At 42.7% G+C, this 17264-nt stretch overlaps 1 protein-coding gene across 8 annotated transcripts in view; it reads right to left on the reverse strand.

The window, feature by feature from the left end:
• Positions 1-17264, reverse strand: part of HIC2 (HIC ZBTB transcriptional repressor 2) — a 74842-nt gene that overhangs the window by 49087 nt on the left and 8491 nt on the right. For 2 of the 8 annotated variants that reach the window (XM_082324896.1, XM_082324893.1), the window contains exon 1: positions 114-384. The exons of the other annotated variants lie outside the window; for them this stretch is intronic. The gene's annotated coding sequence lies outside the window, so the exon portion shown is untranslated. Of the gene's footprint in view, positions 1-113; positions 385-17264 lie in introns of those variants that run through there. 8 annotated transcript variants of the gene reach the window in all.

Below are 17264 nucleotides of genomic sequence, written 5' to 3' on the forward strand. Positions count from 1 at the left end.
AGCATTTGGACACTCAGCAAAAGACTGATGATTGACTGGAAAGAGCCAACCCCACATGATACTGCAAGGTCTCAAGTACTATTTTGAATCAGGTAAACTAATATCTCCTGTACCTGTTCCAAACCACATAGTAATACGTGGTCTCTGTTTCTACAAAGTCTGCTGGCTGCCCTCTTCAAAGTAGCATCTATCTTGGAGAAGATCTTGTATTTTCTCTTGGTCTCTGAAAAAGGATCCCAAACAAGTGGCAGGGACACACGGTTTTGGAAGCCCTTGCATGTTTATCTATCTTTACTGATAAGCCTGCAATCTTTGCTGCAAGCACATCAGCGTGGTTCTGCAGCAAAACCTTATTCCAGTCAATGCCTTCCTTGGAACAGGCTTCCTCAGAACTGGGCAATGCGTTTAACCCCTTAGTGGCCAATCTAAAGAGGCCTTGGTGTAGAAGACTTCTTTTTCCTACTCGAAGATGCATCATGTTTTCATACATCTTTAAAAAACTAGTAAGTAAGCCAACCCTGCTTTGAGACAGCAGCACTGCAGATATACCTACACAGATACTATCAGGGCAATTTACCCTAAGAGAGTTCCATCTCCCCAAATAGCCTCTGGTTCTGTGCAGATCAAAAGTATTGTCCGTTTAAAATAAAGGGATGCAGCTATCTAAATTGCAGGTTGAACACACGAAAATTCATTAAGAGGACTTGTTGAAATTATTCTATCATCTAATTGATTGGGGACTGTCAGCAGGAGCTATTTGGATTCCTAGAACTGGAGAATCAACCATAATTCCAAGACATCTGATCCTTTTCTAGTATGTTGACTAAACCTGCTCACGCAGCTTTGTTAATACTTGAATTCTCAGTTCACAAACACACATGCATGCCAAGGGCAAATATCCAGAAAGTCACTAGGGATCTCCCAAAACTGACAGGCCAAGAGCTTGGACAGCCTGAAAATTACAAACAAGTGGCTTTTCTCTGACAGCAGGTTCCATTTATTTCCTCCCACTTGCTCTTTCCCCATCTCCTTCCTACACCCCTGAGTCAACCTTCACCAGGCGAGTTTCAGTTAAGCATGTGCTTTGCCAGAGGTGTTTTTAAATTATGTTTTTAAAAGTTTATTTATAGTACACATGCACAGCGCATGATGCTTTCAGGGCTTCTGCAGACTTCAGCTTGTCAGGTATGACTTTGCCAGGTGGAAGGAACACGAATTCATCAATTGACCCATAGAAAACCACCTCCCCTGTGTCTATCTGCCTCTGTACTCCAACTCAAAGTTGGAGTGAAAGAAAGTAATTTTTGCTCTGTTATTTCCTACCCATTATTCATAAGATGCATGATCAACATACATGAAATTCTAACTGAAAAATTTTAGAGGAAGCCAACTGATCCCCCCCGCAACTGATCTATTGGCAGCCCATGAGACAATACAACGATTCTATGAACAATTTCCCATTAGGACAAGAGTCGGAAAACAGTCCAATAAACAGAACTGGGTGAAACCTGCAGTCAAGTTCACATGCTCCGGCACTCCTTGCATCTGGCAAGCAGCAAGTTTCATTAAACCATGTTTGTCCTAAATGGTTATATTTGACCCATGTGACCAGTTTCTCCTTTCATAAGAAAAGTGTAACATGACCACAAGATCATTTCCAAGCAGAAAAGCATGTATTTCCAGGAGCAAATCTCTGAGCTCAAGTTCCTGCCCTAAAAGACAGTTGTGCTAATGGTTTGGCTTTCCCATTTAAATGCAACACAAGTCGGGTTTTACTGCACAAACCTTTGCTATTGTAGAGAGATCCCACATGCCGCTTCCTGCTCTGTATCTGGCCTGGGCTGTGAACATCCACTGAACAGGCCTTTCAAATCAAAGAGTACGTTCATGGCTGGTTTGAGGATGAGTTTAACTTTCTCTGTTCTGAAATGATGCAAGTTGCTGAAATATTGTTTCCTCAGCTGCACAGCAAATAAAAACAGAGCGGGTTACTGAGAATATATGTCTCAGAAACCTCAGTATTAGGAGGTGGCACAGAGGCATTCTGAGAGGAGAAGAAAAGGATGTGGTAGACAATTTGCTAATGCCCAGAAACTCTCTCTCTGAAAAAGCTAGCTGCATGCCAGAATGCCTCAGGGCGGGGCTGAGCCCATTGCTCTTTCCACAAGAGCAGCTTTTTCTAAATAACGAGGTCTTTACACGCAGGACTTAGGAAACTTAATTCAGATTAACTAAAGTTGTGAATTTAAAGTGAATTAGCTAAACCACATTATATCTCTGTACAGACACACTCATTCAGTATTAAAAGGAACTTTAATTTGGTTTATCTCTTTTTACTGAATTAAGAGCATTTTAATTCTAAGAAAGCCCATGCAGGGATTAGTGGGTTGAACAAAAGACGAAGTTACATGCTATGCTAGAGTCGAATGTGGCATAGGAATTCTCCCCATTTCCATGCTAAAGAACGTTCATTTCCCCCCACACACTTAAAAATAAACTAACTAAAATTATAAATTTAATTTTTCCAATTATCCATGCCTACAAATCTCAAGGTGCATTAAAAAAACGCTACCTCTGGCTCTGCAGTTGCCTTTTGTTTCAATCTACCAGAGCATATGTGCTGTTTAGAAATAAAAATATCAGAAGGAAAAAGGACATTGATATCATGAAAAATGGGAAAAGACAACAGCACATAAGAAACATTCGTGACATTACTTCACATACAGAAAAGACAGACACCAGATCCCAGACACATCTGTGCAACAGTCTGCTTATGGACCTGGATTTAGATTTGGCCTCCACCATTTCCATGAGCTACTAATCTGACCACTAACAAAGAGGATAGTTCTCAAGTTTTAGAATGAGATTGTTGTGCTGTTTGTAAGCAGTTGGGTATGTTTCCAGCTTACCTAGGCAGCACAGACCTCTTACAGCTTCATCAAGGGTCATACAACTCAGCTAGTTACACAGACACAACATTTTTTATCAAAAGGGCTCAGCAAAAATCATTTCACAGAGGAGAAATGGCAAGTAATGGTAAATTTCCAGCTGCCATTTAGGAAAAGAGACTTAACTTCTCCGCTTCAGTTTACCTAGGATTGCTGGGAGAGCTTGTGGCAAATCAGAACCATAGACTACAGAAGCCCAGCTAGCACAAGGGAGACTGACCAAGTGGATGAAGTGAGAGCGGTCTGGTAACTGAGGTTACTACATAGGCTGAACCCAAAAGATCTTCCCCCACAGAATACGTGCTACTTTCCATGCCACCCCTTTTTAAGTAGGAGAGGAAGGAAAAAAAGGATAAAGAATTTTTATTATAGATATTAAGTAAACAACACTCTGGCTCCAATGCAATCTTCCACAAGAAGGAAAACCAACTTCTCAAGCAAGTCAAGATTGTTAAACAGGAGACAGATGAAAGCATTGCCTCAGAATGCAAGGAAATCCCAGACTGGCTGGTTGGGAAAGAATTAGTAATACATAATTAAAAAAGCACTCTCCCCTTCCTCATCCCTGAGGTGAATGCAGGTCCTGCATAATGTTAACTTCTACATCAGCACCAGAGAATGAAGCTATAGCTTGAGGTCTTTCTCATTTCCAGCCAGGCCTCTCTCCCTCTTGCTTTCAGTTGCTGGAAGCTATTTCACACCAGTTACCAGTAATGTTCTTATGCAGCAGGACACACTGTTCATATGTGCAGCTTGTGATGAAAGATCTAGCCAGTGGAGAACACCAGGAGGGAGGGAACTAGATAGTCGTTCTTATCTTGACTCGCAATAGAGGTTCAGTGGTCCCTTACTGGTGGCCTTGATTGAGCACCCATGGAGCCAACCCTCCTGCTCTTGTGTTTAGAAGGGAGGAGTAGGGAAGAGCTCATATCACACTTTACTGAACAGAGTAAATCCTGTCATTTGGTAATACCGCCTGGAACACAGTCTCTCAGGATCCTCTCCAGGAAGAGCTGCTGAAAGACCAGAAACATCTAGTATATTCATCAGGCCTGACACACAGGGAAGACATGAGGCACAGCACGAAGCCGTGTACAGTGTAGAAAGACTTCTGTACAGGTAGAGGTAGAAGACACTGAGAGCAGAGGCTAGAGGTATCCAAGGAGCACTACAGAAAAAGCACACAGGCAAGCACAGTTTATGCCTTTAGCACAAGAGACAGGCTGCTGACAACAGGCAATCGAGAAAAGCCAGCAGACAATCAAAACTAGCAAACAAAATAAACAGGAGATGAGAGTGACAGCTGCCCAGAGCGATCACTGGTCTACAGGCAATGATATCAGTGACGCACTATGGAGCAATATCACACCTTGCTATCCCCGTCCCTCCAGAAGTTCGAGACTGGGGACCACTCAAACACAGTGCACAGTGGTACAGCTGACCTGTGGAGTTCCTTGGTCCCCAGTTCAAGAGGCAGGGAGTCAGCAAGAGTGGCTTAAGTGCAAGTATGTTGTATATGATGGAGAATACCCAGATACACAGAACACTCATGTAAAGGCTAGAATCTCTCTCACCTTAGGGCATAAGCCAACCACTAACTTCCTCTATGGGCAAGTTATTCCACAGTTGTTTGTTTTAGGAGTTCTTATACCTTCCCCTCAAGCATCTGGTGTTTGCCTCCCTTGGAGAAAGGATGCCAGACTAGACAGATAGATCATGGCTTCTTTCTGGTGTGGCAAGTACTGCATTCCACCCTGGCAGGGGGAGAACACACTGGGGAAAGCGAGGAATGTTAGGTGGCAAGTTCCAATAACACACGGCCCCATTAAATAGCCTTCCCTCTCCATCTGGCCCTGCACAGTCATGCCAGCAGCACGCCAGGAGCACACAGCAGCACAGCTTGGCCCTTTGCATTCTCGGAGAGTCCTGTGTTCCACTGCAGAATTTGGCAACAAAGCTGAGCAGGGCTCAGCTCTCACTCTGGAAGTCCTCACACATACAAGCAGCAGGATGTTCCCATGCAAGTAGGTGTGTTACAAAACCAGGGGACAGAGCAGAATTATGGTCTGCAGCCCAAGCTAATACAAAATGCAATATTTTAAAAAAACCAACAGATCTCACTAGACACAATGGTCCCTCAGCATCAGGCTAAATCAGTCATTGTCCTATAGGATCTGTGCCTCTAGAGCTAAAAAAAAGCAAAACACATCAAAGTTTACCTACAAAACCAGTTCCCCGCAACCTTTGAGTAAGTCAATCCACTTCCAGCAGAACAGTAAGTATCTGTATCAGCTATGAACTAGGGGCTTGGGATAGCGTTTATACTTGAAATGGGCATTTGGCAAGGCCTCTTCCTTCCTTCTCTAGAGCCAGAAGGCTCCCAAGCTCCCCAAGACAACTGTAATCTGGGGAAACTTAGACTTGCCTTTCTACCTAAAAATTCCCTCTGTTGACTTTGGCTCTGTGCCAGTTTAGCCTTCAATTCCAGGTCTCCCAATCTGTGTGCCAGCAGAAATTGCTAGTAGATATCTGTCCAGATTAGCTGCCCAGACACTATCTCACTTGTGACCTGCTTCATGGATACCCTTCTTGAAAGCAGCTGCTGCTGCTGCTGCTGCAGCATTTATCCACTGGAGCCCTCATTTCCTTACTGCCCATCTGCTGCAAGGGAGGCAGAGCCACACAGACAAGACACAAATAACTGACAGGGAAGACCCTGCCGCACCAAACAATAAAAGCCGGGAAATCCAAAGCCTACACCTACCTAGTGAATTTGTGCTGGTTTTTAAAAGCAGAAGAATGTGGATAAGCAAACACAGATACAGTTGAATGACTTATCTAAGTTTAGACAAGCAGTATCTAAATAATGCTATTTTAACTTATTACTGTAACAAATACAAAAATTGATTTAATAACCTAATGTTGTTTTTGGACAGTAGAGGTCTGCATCAGTGGACCAAGACACTAATTATATTATCTTATCAAATCAGTGTATAATAATAGAACTTCTGTATGCATTGATGAAACTAGGCTTAGCTCTGCATCAGAAAATAATCCCTGAAAGACAGAGAATGGGATAGTGTTTAGCAGGAACTCCTTGTGACTGAGTGCATAGATGTTATTTTCTTTCCTTTTCAAAACATTACTAAGTATTATCTTTAAGGTATTGCATGACAAGAAATTTCGTCTTTTAAAAATAAAAGCAATCTTTTATTGCTTGTTATTTAACCTCCCTCTATCTTTCTGAGAGGTAATCAATATAATTCTCCAAAAGACTTAAGTAAAAGGGAAAGAACTACTGGTGCATATGCAAATCCATTCATTGTAAGCCTACAATAAAGCTTTTTCCATCAAGGTGCAAGCAAAATGACTTACTGACATTAACTGGCAAGTACTTTGCATTCATATGGTATCTTTCATCTACAGACTTCAAAGCATCTGACAGGAGGCAGGCAGGCGTTGTTTCTTCATCCATCCAAGGAAGAAGATGAAGCACAAAGTGGCAAGGTCTCCCAGAGAAGGTAAAACCATTAGCAGAAATCTAAATTAGCTGATTCCCAGTCCTTAAAAATGAACTACTTTGCTCCCAGTACAAATTACACATGCACCAGAGAGCACAACCACCACTCACCCACACCGTCTGAGAATTGCTAGGGATTCTTTAAGAATTTAGATTTCATTCATGAGAAACTAAACAAACACAGAACACAAGAATACTCTTCTACACGCAGGGAAATGATGGGGATCTGAAACCAATCCAAATCTTAAGTTCTGTAGCGCTCCGAGGAGGAGCGCTCCTTGAGTGAACCTGCAGAAGCATGGGTCGTCATTCATGAGGAGACGAAGGGAAATCCTGCTACATAATCTAGCAAGTGTTTAAATAAACCTGTTCAGATGAAGTTCTTCCCTCTCCAGAGAAAAACGAGGACTGTAAGAAAGGTTATGGAAATAATTTTTTAAATGCCATCTTAAAGAGAGTAAGCCTTGTTTCAGCTCTTCACCTTATTCTTGTAACTGAACAAATGCTGACTGCCTAGAGCACTCAAATGGTCAGCAGAAACTCCTTTTAAACATAAATAGGGAAAAAAAATCCCTGCACAGTGCTATTTTAAGTGTATAGATTCATGTAAGTTTGAAAACAACAAACAAAAAATGATGCTGAGACAATCTCTGGAGCAAGCAGTCTTTTAGCATTCGTCAAAGAGACTGCAACAGAAATATTTAAAAATGCACTCTCTAGTTATGAGATCTCTCATGGCCTGTGGAGGCGGATAATATTAGAGGCCACTAAATCCTAAAGTTTATTTTTCTTAAAGTTTTCACTTCAAATAAAGCTTTGTTTTAAAATGTATGGGGCCAACTGTTAGAGCATTGAGGTCCTGGTTATTAGCCAGCTAGAGACCATGAATTATGTTTAGTGAGAAGTTTATTGGCTCAGTAAACACCATTCCAGTTCCCCTCACCTCTGAACTGTGGAAGCCAAACCAAGAGATATTCAATGCCATGTTACCACTAGCACCAGAGCAACCATTATCTGATTACAGGCATTTTATTTTTTGTAAGGAATTTGCTATTGCATCATTTAATACACGGAAGTCTTTAAATTTACCAAGGCAACGCACAAAGAGTAAGTAACTGTTTGGTCCTGTTTACCATCTTCTGGAGCAGGAATATTTGTTTCCATCTCATAGCTTTCCGAGTCCAAGCACTACAGAAATGCAATCCCTTGAACTCTTAGTAAGGCAGGAGTCTGCAAGGAATTTAAAACACTAGCAAGATTAGAGTGGGCAACCACAGGAGCTTTCTGATGGAACCATCCTATGGAGCCAGGGCAGCATACAGGGCAGTAAGAAGTTGCATTTGTTTCCTCTTACTGCCGCTTTGTCTCAAGGAGACTCATAAAAACGGGGTCCATTCTGTGTTCTGGGAGTAGGTGGCCAGCGGTCAGACATAGTCTGGTCGGACTTAGATGTTGCTCTTTTTAAGTTATGTGGTCAAGAACAACTTACGCCAGTATGACTTGATGAGAGAGCTGGCTACAGCTCAGACACAGTCCAGGTAAGATGCCCATGCATGCCTGAAATGGAGCTAGGGCAGACTGATGTGACTTTAGCACTGCCTAGCCTTACACCCATTTGTGCACAGCACCAGGAACCCAGAGACCAGAACAAAAGGTAGGCACCTCCAGAACTAGCAAGACTGACGTGTAGCCGTGCAAATCCAGAAGCAACTTCTTGTGTGGCTGGCTTTGTCCTGGGCACAAAGCTGTTTTATCTGGTTACGTTTCACTGCCATGAGCTAAAGCTTCACATTCATAGAGTAAGCAATGCTCAGTCAGTGTGCAGTAACTTGTTCGTGTGCTTGTTGTTCCAGTTCTCTGGTATAGCTAAAATACACCAGAAGATTGTACAGAGACTGTGTCAGACCTTGAGGCAAGGAAAGTTAATTTAGTTGGAAGAGTAAGGATGCAAAAAAGAGTGCTATAATAACAGTAGTCTGTTCTGGTAGCAAAGTAAACTGTAACTGAAAGAATTTAGGTTCTCCTCGTAGTTCTCCCCATCTGTCACACCGCCTTGGCTGAATAATGCATCTCTTTGTGTCTCTGCTTCCTTTCTCACCTTTTGCCTATACCGTCCATTTAGACTGTAACATTCTTCAGGGAAGAGAGTGTGCTGCGATTGTAGAGCACCCAGTGACAGCCTTAGGGCTCTGCAGTCCCTAAGCCAAAGAACGCTTTTATATAATTTGCTAGAGGCCGATTTACACACCACCAACTATGAAACCTCATATTCTCATGTAAATGCTTTTTCTTATATCCTGAGAATCACAATGCCAGAATCTGTCCAGATGACAAGGAAGAACCTTGGCAGTACAGATCCTTAATGTCCAGCCTATGCCACAAGGACATGCCAAGGCCATATCATCACACCCATAACGAAGCACCTCTAGGGAGCAGGCACAGTTAAAATCTTTCCACCCCAGTAGTGGTGAAAGACAAGATACCCTTCTCTTTAAACTTAACCCTCTCCCTTCCAAAGAATGCCTGGAATTTCTACTATTTCCCAGCAGAGACTGGAAGGCAAAGACTTGGCATGGGGCAAGACAGATAAGAGCGGTTGCCTTCTCTAGGTTTTGTTAACTGCATAATTGCTTAGGGCATGTGATGGTTAGAGAGAGACACATACGCATCAGTCAGAGACAGACTACAAATCACTACTATAATTCCAAACAAACAAAATCTAGTTTACAATGTGGCTGTGGTATATAAAACACTTCTGTAAAACTACAGTATAATTCAACTGCTGCAAGTTTAATTTACAAAGTAATGATAGAGTTTTCCCTCTCAAAGACTGCCATTTAGGATCACTAAGATGTTGAATAAAGTCTTCGCTGTATTCCGGGACACATGGTGAAGGTTGATTGTTGTTGGAAGCTTCTCTAAGCAAGCCACATTTAAATACCATGTTTTGCAAAAGGGCCCATATTGTCTTGCATGTGAATTCAAGTTCCTTTACCAGTTTAAAATCTGTGTCAGAGCAATTTGCTTACATTTGGAGTCCTTTTCCAAAATTAATAGTATGTGGGATTTAGAGTTGTAGATACAAGACAACTGGATGAACTGCTATCATCTGCTCTGCGTCATGCACGTACCATCTACAGTTTTCCTGCTAAGCTTTGTTCACATGTACAACCCATTTCTTCAGCAGTTGCACATTCAGCATACTAATGATATTATTCTTGGCCATCCTGTTAAACTCACAATGTAAGTTAAACGCACAGTAGGGGGCCTTGCTGGATTCTCAACCGTTTTTAGATGGCTACAGATTATAGCTGGCCAAGGGTGGAAGTTTTGATAAGCAGTCATGAAGTTGAGAGCTTTTCTATTCAAATAGGATGTTGACTAGTGCTGACTCTCTCTCTGTCACTTCTCTGGTGATAACTAATTACCCAAATGTACTGTGCTTAGGGCAACATCAGACCACCACTGGGAAGCTCCAGTTAGTACTACATACAGCTGCAAAATTGCTTAGCTAAATTTCACACAGGGATCACAACTGTGATGGTTGATGTCCTGTTTGTTTCACATTGCCATTCAAGGAGGTACTTTTGGATTACTAATACCGTGTATGACTTGGGTGCTGGCTATTTCAGAGTTTATTTATTTCATTGTATCCTGACAGGCGGTTGTTAGCTGGGTCCTAAGCCCTCAGCACACATGGTTAAGTCTCTCTTATCTGGAAATTTGGGTGGCATAATAACTGCTCAGGAGTCCCACCCAGAGCTGGGATCCTGCCCAAATTTATTTTGGTGCTTCTTGAAAGAAGACAGACAGAAAGGAAGGAAAAAAGAAAGAAGCCCAAAACCACAACCCAAATTTGCAAGTTAAACATACTGACAGAACTGACCTGCAAAGTGCAAAGCAATAACAGAGAATTATGATATTCACAGTTTCTCATAATATTCCTCCAGGTACAGAATATCATATTTTCTTAATGCAAAGTACTTTGGAGTGACAATCGATGAAAAACATTAAGTACAATAAAAATATTGGTTTTAGGATAAAAATGTGGTTCCTACCTATGGGCTTGTAAAGGAAAACTCAGCAGAGTCTTACACTTCTCGTAGGTAAATTCTGAATTTTCATTCCCTTGTTCATGAGCCAGGCAGAATAAAAATATCCACCTACACTAAACCAAAGGGAGCCACTCGTAACCCAGACACAACCACAACAGACATTCTCGACAGTCCTTGGCTTAATAGAACACTGCTTTGTGGTTATACCCACCACTAGGATTTCATCTTGCAAGTTCTAGCACATTTAATTTATTCCAGGTCATACATCAAATATAATATTAAAATTTAAGATGGCATTTGAGATTGAGACTTTCTTTTGCAGTGCGAGCAGAAGGAACACAGTTGGGACTGCGGGCGCATGAGCATATTAATATATAAACACAAACTTGTAGCCATCACTCAAGAAAAACAATTGGTCTTTAAGAGGGGAAAAAAGTTGTAAAAAGAATCAATTCCATTAAATAGCTCTATAAATCAATTCGCCAAAAATCAATGGGAAACTACATCCACAAGGTGCCAAGTAACTCCCACACATCAGGTGCAACTGTCCATGACGGTGGCCATGCAGCAGCTCTGCCTGCCGGGGATTCAGACAGCCAAGGGCTGGAGCAAGAACCCCTGCATTGCCCACGCTGCCCTCCAGCTCCCTCCTACAGTGCTTTCTGCCCTCCTTGCTCAGGGTGAGCTGCATGCTGAGGCCTCCAGGGAAAGCAAGATCATCACTCACTTCCAAGGCTTGTGTATCTGTACGATGGAGCCAAAAATGGGAGCAGACTTACGCTGCTCCTCACACAGGCCATGCAGGCCCTTGCCTCCAGGCACAGAGGTGGGCAGTCCCTCTTAAAAGACAGCAGAGGAAAACTCATGTTACTTGTTAGAGCCAGGCATCCCACATGCCCAGGTCTGAAATGAAGCATAACTGGGATTTTCCAGCAGGCTTTGTGCCACATTAAGTGTCCTTCCCCTCCCAGAGGGGAGCTGACTTATGAACAGACACAGGGAAGGTGGTAGAGGAACATTCGGGATGTGGGGCCCAACAGCCACCAGCATGCAGTAAGTCACATACTGGTTAAACAAATGAGTTGTTCAAGCACAAGTTCGTGAGTTCCACATTGTGTCAGTCTTGACTGTTCAGTGACTCCACAGTGACCGTGCCAGGCCGCTGTCCTCTCACTTTCGAAGTGCAGCTCAGATGCATTTTCACATTTATAGGCTGTGGATGCCCCTTCAATGACTGGAGAATCCCTTGAGGCTTTCATTTTGTGCTGGCAGCTCTCAGGTGACTTTAGAAACAACCTCCCTGGGGCTTTTGTTCTGTGTGGCAGAGCAGAGAGGGCACAGAAAATTCTGGCTTTGTTAAAACCTGCAGAAAAATTCATGTCCTGTGTCTTCCCCTTCATGTGCGCCACGTGTACTGTCATGTCTCTGGGCCTATTATAGACACACACTATTTAAGAAATTCAGACATAGCATTTTTGCAACAGAAAAACTTGATGAGTAGGCCTCTGCTGTTCAGCACTAAGTAGCAAAAACCATTTTTTCTTTTTGTAACTGAATGCCAAGCATAACTGAGTTCAGTTGTTCCACACAGCAACACTCATGTCTGGTATTATTCGCATATATTTAAATTAGAGAAAGAGTGCATATATGTGTCTGTATAATAAATAATGATCAATTTAACGAGAAGGCTCAAGATTGTCCGTGGCAGGGAATGAGACTATCTACTGCTTCTCTCCAAGGCTCTGTGACCCAACTGCAGGAGGGATCTGATCTGCAAATTGCATCTTAGCTGTTGGGCCTGATCTTAGCAATGAGCACCCTCAACCTACTGATTTCAATAGGATTTGAGAGCATTTGATATCAAACCTTCCATCAGTCACAAGTTTTCCCTAGATACAAGGGCATGCAGTTCTGGAAAGCAAGACTTTGATATAGGCTGGAGGTTTGAGGTCAAGAATGAGTGGGAATTGTACAATCAGAGGCTTCAATCTAACCACTGGTATCTAGCAAGACAAAGCAGCAACACATTCAAGTTTGTCTCTTTTGGAATATTGCTTAGAACTTTTATCATATGACTCTTCTGCTCCAGAAGAATTAATCAAATATTAAAAAGTATACTAAGGGAAGCAAAAGGACATCATCAGTAGAACAGCCAGAAGATTTTCCTGCAAGTCACAGTAGATGTTCCTCATTTTCCCTGTCCCTAAAAGTATCTGCAGTGATACTTTCTTATTTACTGGAATATGTTTCATACCAGTCGGGGAAAAAAAAGATTTGTGCCAAGTGGCCTTCAAGTATTATAGTAGGAAGGACGTTTGCATAGAGTTTTGAAACACAGATCTTGTTCTAAAGAGAGTCTTCATGCACAAACAGATGCTACACCAACACTCGTATGGATATAACCCTAGACTATTTGGTGACTCTCTGAAATTCTGGAGTAGCTTACAGTGAAGAAATTACTGTTACATTTATGAAGGACAGCCCAAAACATGGTGCAAAGTTTGTGTGGAAAGAGACAGAGAAAACAGATAGGAATAGGCACAGCCCAGAGAATGAAGAAATTACGGTGAAACAGCAAATATGTACAAACGGTTGGAAAAAGCAAGTGTGTGCACAACTGAGGATTCTGGAGGAAGCAAAGAATCCAACAGGTTAGACAACCAAAGCATAAATCTAGATAAGCAGACACTATGGTCTAAGAGTTGAAGGCAGCACAGGGATCTGAAGTGTCAACTTGCATTTAAGGACTATCATGGTTAAAATCATACACCAAATTGCATAATAGACAAATAAGATGAATTGAAAGATTAGTCTATGGAAATAGACTCAGCGAGAGGATTGTACGGCATTTTTCTTTTTTTAAATCCTGCTCCTAAACTCTTCTGTACTCAAGAAAAAAATCTTAAAACCCATTTCCTGCCACTATAGGGCTAAAAAGTTATCACCATATTTCACAGCAGTTAACATGAAACAGGATTACTGTGCTGACTTGTTCTTGAAGAGCAAATACACTCTAAAAACTAGATTGGGAAGGAGGTAGGTTTCTTTCTGCCAAATCCTCTGACAAGAAGCAGGAGGGATAAAACATATTTTTCTCTAAGACTTCTGGGGATGAACAGAATTAAAAAGTCTGTTGCCCTCAGTAGAACTGATGTACTCTTCCAGTTGGACTTTTTTTGTTCAGTCATTCACTGTAGAGACTGACCTCATATGAGTAATTGTGCTTTTCTTTCCTACTCAGATGAAGTGCTTACTCTCTTCTCAATGAAAGCAAAAGAAATGCTTTGTTTACCCTTAAACATTAAGTTTTTAAAATAAGCCAGAAAGGTCTTATGAAGAAGATCCAATGACCCATCAGAAGGAATAACTTTTTGATGCCAGCCAACGAACTGCCTCCTAAGAAAAAGATTCAAACCCGTACCCAAGCAGACATCCCAGCCAGAGCCTTCTCCGACACAGCAGTACCGCAGTCTATCTGGGACTTCACTTTGTCAAAGCATTTTACACGGAGAGCACCTAGGCAGCGAGCATGTGACGCACACCCAGCGAGACTCGTAATGTCTTGCCTGTTTTCTCTTGAGCCTCTGAACTGTGACCTCAAAGCAAATGAATATAAGAAGAAAACACATTAATCAGGCATTCACTCAGCCAGGCTCAGAATTTTTAAACCAGGGATCTGAATCAGCTCTATCGCCTCCCACTTTTTTCCTGGTACAGTTAGTCAGCATTTGCCTCAGCAGCCAGCCTGCTGCCGCTCAGAGGGGGGGACATGCAGCTGCAACTCCTTTGCCCTCTGCCTACTTCGAACAGGCTGCAGAAAAGCGGGGAATAGCTTACTGAACTCTAGCATCCCTTCCCTATACTCAGGGGAATGGGAGGAGCTGAGAACAGCTACCACTTACAGCCTCTTTGATTCCCTGCTCCAGCCCAAGTGCAGGTTCAGACGTGTCCCAGCCACACCTCTCCCCACCTTGGGCCAAGGCCATGCCAGCTCCACACACCTGTTGGAGGCTTCCCCACATTTGAAGGGAATCCCCAGAAGGGGATCTGCAGGTGCTCCACTCCCTTCAAAGAGTTCAGGCAACAAATCAGCCTGGGAAATTGGACCCATAGTATTCGATGTGGCCCTCTGACCTTTTCTGAAATGTTCTCAGCCCACCAGGCTGGCAGGACTGAACTTTATAGCTAAGTGTTTTGAAAGAAGCATGTGCTTTAAAATCCAGTTGAATTTTTGCTAGGGAAACTTTACAAAGGCATCACTAGCGTATCCACAGGAGTTTTGCAATTCCAGGTTACAGGTGATTGCAGCAAATAAACAGGCATGCAAGTCAGGGTCGGAAGCGGGCTTTTACTTAAAGGCCGCCTCACCGAGCACTTGAAAAATAAATAAAACCCCCAAGCAGTTCTGTTTTACCTAACAGCTATACGGCTCCTGCCCCACTCCTCGGGCTGGATTGTGCAAGCTCTTACTCCAGCAGTCACACTGAGTTCAAGCAAAGTGCCTGAGTAAGCATTTGCAGAATCTGACCCCCCCCCCCAGTCAGTTATCTATACTGCACCTATTTGTGCCTTGCATTGCAAGCTCTTTAGCCAGGGCCGTGGTCTGGAAGTATATTGTCAGCTGCAATGTGCTTTATCTCCATTTATGGCATTAAATCTAATTTTTGGTGCCAAGTACAGCATTACCCTTACAATGACATCTATTAGAGACAGCTTCCCCTGAAGACTGTGATCTGACCAACAACCAGTTTGCACTGTTCATTTTTTTATTTTATTGCAAACCCACCATGTTCATACTACCTCTCCACTTCCTTAATCTCAAGCATTTTGTTAAAAAATAGTAAGACAGGCACTGAATTATGGAAATCTCACACCCTGGCATTACACTGACTTCACTCGAGATGCTGCCATCCTTTCTTCCCTGAAGATTTAAAAAACTGGGAACCGAAAACAAAATTAAAGTAACAAACTTGACTGATTAGTCTCCAGTGATGCATAAGTTTAGTAGAGGCAGACTTGTTTCCCTGTGCCAGTGCAAGCATTCCAGCTGGGCACCCAGCGCCTTCCCCCCTCCCAAGGCACAGAAGAGGGAGGGGTGGGACAGCAGCATGGCACAGCATGGAGCGGTTCATATGGAAAAAAAATCTGCAAGTTCCCCTGAAATGCTGCATCCTGCATGCCACAAAGGACAGCTGCTACCTTCTCACTTACAAAAACGTGACCCCAGCCAGTCAATCTGCAGAGCTAACGCTGTCAGATACCCTCCCACTCACCACTTTTGATGGTCAAAGCCATTGTAATGAAGCAGCTTCCCCTCCACCTCAAAAGGGGATGTCCTTTGCTTTTGCTCCAAGAAGATTTGGGGGGGGGGGGGGGGTTTGGTGTTTTTTGGGGGTTTTTTTGCTTTTAGGCAGGGGTACAACCCAAGCTGTTTTAGACAAACACAGAGGTAGCATGGGTCCATGTGTAACCATGGAGGAAGCAAGCACAAATAGGCAAATACTCTGAATAATGGCAGGGTAGATGCACATGGAAATTTGCTTGGACTCACCTGGACTCCTTTCCCCCTTTCTTGTCCAACCAGTTCATGGATGGGGAACATCCCAAGCCTCTGGCATATGGTATTAGGTGCTCTGGGTATTAGGTAGAAAACTACTGATAAGTCTTTTGAAACAGTACAGCTGGCGTCATGTAGCCCAGGTCCCGTTTCATCTGAACTCTCAAAATTTGGAAGAGAGAGGGAGATTTCATTTGTTTATTACAAGTGAAGGAGAGAAACTGGGGTGCTTAATCTGTCATTTTCATCTACTAGGAGTGGAAGCTGGTTTGTCTGGCTGTGGCCACGGCTTCTGTTCTGTTAGGGAAGAACCCTTGTGCAGCTTTCAGAAAGTCATATAAACGTCTCAAAAAAGGTTGTATGAAGATGCCAGAGACAGCTGTAAATCACAGATTACTAACTATGAAAGCATTTTGAGATCCTTGGTGGAAAGGATCCCTTTGCTGGATAGGCAAATATTTTAATTCCATACTCCAATGATTACTGTTCCAGCAGGACCCTTAAAATATATTTTTCTTCCATGACTGTCCTCTGTTGTTAGTTACACCTCCATGCAGCTTTTAAATAACAGCATGAGTTCCAGTACTACAGCACTATCAAATGTACTAGTTTTCTCTGCATTTGGTTCCACTTACAAGACACTGAATTATTAGTACAGCATTCAGCTTGAAATCCTCTTGCACCATTAACAGGGTGAAATATTAGACAATAGTGGCTACTACTGTTATTTACTGTTCATTAAATGCTAATGGAAATTCAGCCCATCTTCAAAATATCATGCCCTTACACAGGCAGAGATAGAGAGGCACAGACAGATTAAATTATTTTTCCAGAATCAAACAACAAATCAGTGGCAAAAAAATTCTCATACTCAACTCTCTGTTTTAGCCACCAAAACAGAGATTGTCAGAATGAAGATAACAGCTTATAGTCCTCTCTCCTCACTCAGGACACTTCTTCCCTCACCCAGGAGCTAAGGAATATCACTATGGCAATTAAACCCATCACTTGCAAGTAGCAACCAGAAACTGGGAGACCCAGCACAACTGGGATAAGCCAGCTGACTACAACTACTAAAAAGAGGTCCACACTTGGGGAAATACTCAAGACATTCCTTCTCCAGAGGCACCACCCATAATAACAGGCCAACAGTCTCAAACACCTCTGCATCTTGGATGGATATG

Source organism: Platalea leucorodia, assembly GCF_965183815.1.
Source record: "Platalea leucorodia genome assembly, chromosome: 12".
NCBI lineage: Eukaryota > Metazoa > Chordata > Aves > Pelecaniformes > Threskiornithidae > Platalea > Platalea leucorodia.